Source organism: Vanessa cardui, assembly GCF_905220365.1.
Source record: "Vanessa cardui chromosome W unlocalized genomic scaffold, ilVanCard2.1 SUPER_W_unloc_2, whole genome shotgun sequence".
Lineage (NCBI taxonomy): Eukaryota > Metazoa > Arthropoda > Insecta > Lepidoptera > Nymphalidae > Vanessa > Vanessa cardui.
This window is the reverse complement of record NW_025896131.1, coordinates 5001-10000: the sequence shown is the minus strand read 5'-3', so window position 1 is coordinate 10000 and position 5000 is coordinate 5001. Positions and strand designations below refer to the sequence as shown.

The window sequence follows — 5000 nt, the reverse complement described above, 5'->3', positions numbered from 1 at the left end:
TATCGAAATTTTGACGTCGGATAAATGAAAGAACGTACACACTCGATATATCGAGACGAATATGATATCACCTAATCTCCGATAACCCTTTTTGATCGATGACTTTGAAGAAACGATCGAAAGGTCGGAGATGGGCGCTATCTCTCGTCAACGAAGACGAGCGACGAGCTCTCAGTCTCTCTGACGTCGCAAAAACGAAACTCCGTGACGTAGACGTACACACGAACGTATATATTTACATATATATATATATACACACGCATATTACGTAAACATACATACACATCGTATTTTATAATATTTGAACGGACCGAGAACGAATGAATTTGCATTATATTATTATTGTGATAATAATAAAAATAACGCATTATTACATCGAACGCGGATACCGTCATATGTTCGGTAAAACGTCGATATCATCATACGACTACGACGACGACACGACATTAAACATTGAACAGTGTGGTTTATATTTTTATACAGCCGGCCCTCAGACAGGAGTGGTCCTGGATGTTTCTCCACGGACCGCAATGTGCGTTCGAAATGTCGATGTTCAAATGTGTCCTGCAGTTCACACTATGACGCGCAGTTAACTGCGTTCTTCATCGACCCGCGAGCCAAGTGATCCACCGTCCAGGGTAATGGTTTATTTTTTGTTTGTTACTTGTATAATATATGATTTCTACGATCACTCGTAAGATTTTATACGTCAGTGATATTAGTGATTCGAATGGTATATATTTTTATTTTTATTTATTTATCTCTTCTTTTTCAGTGTATAGAGAAAAAAATAAAAAAAAAATATATTAAAAAAAAAAAAAAATAAAAAAAAAGAAATACATTTTATATGAAGATGACGATGTGTTAAATCAATAACACGACGTACTTTCCTCGCAACCGACATTCTGAAATATATCGAATAAGACGCGTTACACGACTCTCGCGACACAACACGTACACACAACAAGAGTGATCATAAATATCATCGAGTTGTTGTCGTTGTTGTAGTTTAGAAAATCGCGTCCTCGCATCGAAAAACGACAATCTCGAACGTCTGATCGCTTGTTTTTTTTTTTTTTTTTTTAAATAATAATAATCCCGTTTCTATTCAGTGAAGACGAACGTACGAACGAACGAACACAGAAACACATCACCACGTTACGTTACGTTACGTATACTACTTACACACGTATATCGTATCTCACGCGTACGTCGAGGACTCGATAACGTAGTTGTAGTAGTAGTTAGTAGTAGTAGTAGTTTCGTAGGTGCGTGCGTGTGCGCGTACGTGCGTATCGACGACGACGCTGATTGACGTTCTTATTATTATTATTTTTTTGTTATTTGATATTATCGTTCATCATCGCACTCGATCTACATAGAGAAAGAGATTGATAACGTTAACGTTAATGATCCTTCCGCAGGTTCCCCTACGGAAACCTTGTTACGACTTTTACTTCCTCTAAATGATCAAGTTTGGTCAACTTCCCAGCAACGCCGACGGCCGTGAAGCCACCGCGTGTCGGTCCGAAGACCTCACTAAATCATTCAATCGGTAGTAGCGACGGGCGGTGAGTACAAAGGGCAGGGACGTAATCAACGCGAGCTTATGACTCGCGCTTACTAGGAATTCCTCGTTTATGGGGGATAATTGCAAACCCCAATCCCCAGCACGAAGGAGTTTCAACGGGTTGCCCGGGCCTCTAGGCCAGGGAGAACATGCTGATTCCTTCAGTGTAGCGCGCGTGCGGCCCAGGACATCTAAGGGCATCACAGACCTGTTATTGCTCAATCTCGTGCGGCTCGAAGCCGCCGGTCCCTCTAAGAAGAATTTTAATACGCCGCCAGTGAGTTGCTCGACCGAAATCGAGCACACCTAAATGACGACGCCTATTTAGCAGGCTAGAGTCTCGTTCGTTACCGGAATTAACCAGACAAATCGCTCCACCAACTAAGAACGGCCATGCACCACCACCCACCGAATCAAGAAAGAGCTATTAATCTGTCAATCCTTCCGGTGTCCGGGCCTGGTGAGATTTCCCGTGTTGAGTCAAATTAAGCCGCAGGCTCCACTCCTGGTGGTGCCCTTCCGTCAATTCCTTTAAGTTTCAGCTTTGCAACCATACTCCCCCCGGAGTCCAAAATCTTTGGTTTCCCGGAAGCTGCCCGCCGAGCCATTGTAGTAACGTCGGCGGATCGCTAGATGACATATTTACGGTTAGAACTAGGGCGGTATCTAATCGCCTTCGAACCTCTAACTTTCGTTCTTGATTGATGAAAACACCTTTGGCAAATGCTTTCGCTGATGTTCGTCTTGCGACGATCCAAGAATTTCACCTCTAACGTCGCAATACGAATGCCCCCAGTTATCCCTATTAATCATTACCTCGGAGTTCTGAAAACCAACAAAATAGAACCGAGATCATATTCTATTATTCCATGCACGAAATATTCAAGCGGCATTTTGAGCCCGCTTTGAGCACTCTAATTTGTTCAAAGTAAAATTGTCGGCCCATCTCGACACTCACTGAAGAGCACCGCGATAGGATTTTGATATTGAACCGGCGTTTTACCGCCGGCTCACCGACGATATGCTCCGCAGACGTGTCAGTATCACCGCGGATGCGGTGCACCGACAGCGCGGCGCACAAATGCAACTACGAGCTTTTTAACCGCAACAATTTTAGTATACGCTATTGGAGCTGGAATTACCGCGGCTGCTGGCACCAGACTTGCCCTCCAATTGTTCCTCGTTAAAATATTTAAAGTGTACTCATTCCGATTACGAGGCCTCGAAAGAGTCCCGTATCGTTATTTTTCGTCACTACCTCCCCGTGCCGGGAGTGGGTAATTTGCGCGCCTGCTGCCTTCCTTGGATGTGGTAGCCGTTTCTCAGGCTCCCTCTCCGGAATCGAACCCTGATTCCCCGTTACCCGTGACAACCATGGTAGTCGCAGAAACTACCATCGAAAGTTGATAAGGCAGACATTTGAAAGATGCGTCGCCGGTACTGGACCATGCGATCGGCAAAAGTTATCCAGATTCATCAAAATTAACGACTTCGGACGAGACGCCCTCCGTCGATTGGTTTTGATCTAATAAAAGCACTCATCCCATCACTGGTCAGAGTTCTGATTGCATGTATTAGCTCTAGAATTACCACAGTTATCCAAGTAACTGAGTAAGATCTAAGGAACCAAAACTGATATATTGAGCCATTCGCGGTATCGCCTTAATACGGCTTGCACTGAGACATGCATGGCTTAATCTTTGAGACAAGCATATAACTACTGGCAGGATCAACCAGGGAGCTAACTGATATACGAGAGACTCGTTCGAGTCGTCAAAATATCTTTCTCCTCTCTCGATTTCATATTTCACATACATACGTAAGATTCAATATGAAACGAGCGTCTCACCGTATAGTCGATCGCGTTAGACGCGATCGATTTAAACGGTTGACTTTTTATATTTCAATGAGACACACGAACGGCGTTCGTCGTCGTCACAGAATGACACATAAAGGTCACGAATTCGAAAGTTCTGAACGAGATCGATTTAATTTTAATAACACTTCGCACACGACGTGTACGTATTTATTGTTCAACGATTATTATCGTAAAACATTGGGATCGACGCCCGGTGTTTGAGTGATCGTACCGATACTCGGTTTATGTATTTTATGTACATGATAATTGATATAAAAGAGTTTTAGAAACGACCGTTCACATATAAAATATATGTATGTACGAATACACTGAATCTTTTAAGAACTCCGTCTTTAACGTTACACTCGTATCGCGCGTCACGACGACGTCGCATATCGACTACGATAAATCAACAAATTATATTATGAGGATATAATCGTAGCGATAGCGACGACGAAGACGACGACGACGAAGAGGGTACGCATGAGGCAGAGAGATTTACGCGCATCCGTCGGTCGGCACAGTTTTACAGAACGAAAACAAATATAATATTATCATTTAACCACCGTGTGTGTTGTGTGTGTATTGCAGTGTTTCCACGACGATCGCGACGATATTCAAGTAGTAAACTACCAAGAGTAAGAGACTACGAGAAACACATCACGTCGTCGTTTTACGCAAGATACACTCGACAAACAAATGGATAAGACATATAATACGTTTTCGTCATACGAGAGTATTGAACGGTCACTTCGCGTCTCACGAACACAATTCGGTTTGTTCGACGTTCGAACCATCACTACTCCTTATATATGCCTGGCGACGAAGATGACATTCGGCGCGTTCGAACGGAATGTGATATTTTATTATTTTTTTTTTTTTTTTCTATCTCATATCCCCAATAGACTCGCTGATGCAACAACATTCCCCCCTAAAATAACCCCCCCCCCCCCCCCCCCCCCCCCCTCTCCCAACACCACTCCCTCCCTAAATCCTTTCCCTTCCAAAGTAACCAAAGTACAACCTATACTGGACCGAGGGAACGATTTTTTGCCTATCTCAATATGATAAAATTCAAAAACAAATAAAAGAAAAAAAACACAACAACAACAACAACAACAACAACAACAACAACAACAACAACAAAGACGACGACGAACGAACAAGAAAAACGAGTTTTTCGAGACACGTTCGAGGATTTCACAAAGTGTGTCGATATGAAAGACTATTCGTTTGAACGTTCGTGTATTGTATTATAGAGACTACGTAATATACATACATACATTCATTCATTCATTTCACCCGTATATCGTTTTAAAAATTATAATTATCTATTATTAATTACTATACTAGTCGTATAATATACGATACGTATGTAATAAATAACATTATTATTATTATTATTATTATGTACTACTCTATTCGTATATGTACATGATGATAAAATACGAAAGTTCGTGTATCGATAGAGTACTGTAGTGACATATGTAGAGTTTAGTTATTGATTCGTATTAATTTATCGAAAATGATATTTATATATGTATTTATTAATGAAACGTTATATAATAAACG

General features: G+C 41.6%; 2 non-coding genes across 2 annotated transcripts; both read right to left on the bottom strand.

The window, feature by feature from the left end:
• Positions 1 to 484: 484 nt before the first annotated feature.
• LOC124543468 lies at positions 485 to 641 on the bottom strand. Its single transcript, XR_006967462.1, has one exon. It is a non-coding gene; the product is annotated as a 5.8S ribosomal RNA (ribosomal RNA).
• A 766-nt stretch (positions 642 to 1407) lies between these two features.
• On the bottom strand, positions 1408 to 3310 carry LOC124543469. Its single transcript, XR_006967463.1, has one exon. It is a non-coding gene; the product is annotated as a small subunit ribosomal RNA (ribosomal RNA).
• Between the last annotated feature and the right edge of the window lie 1690 nt (positions 3311 to 5000).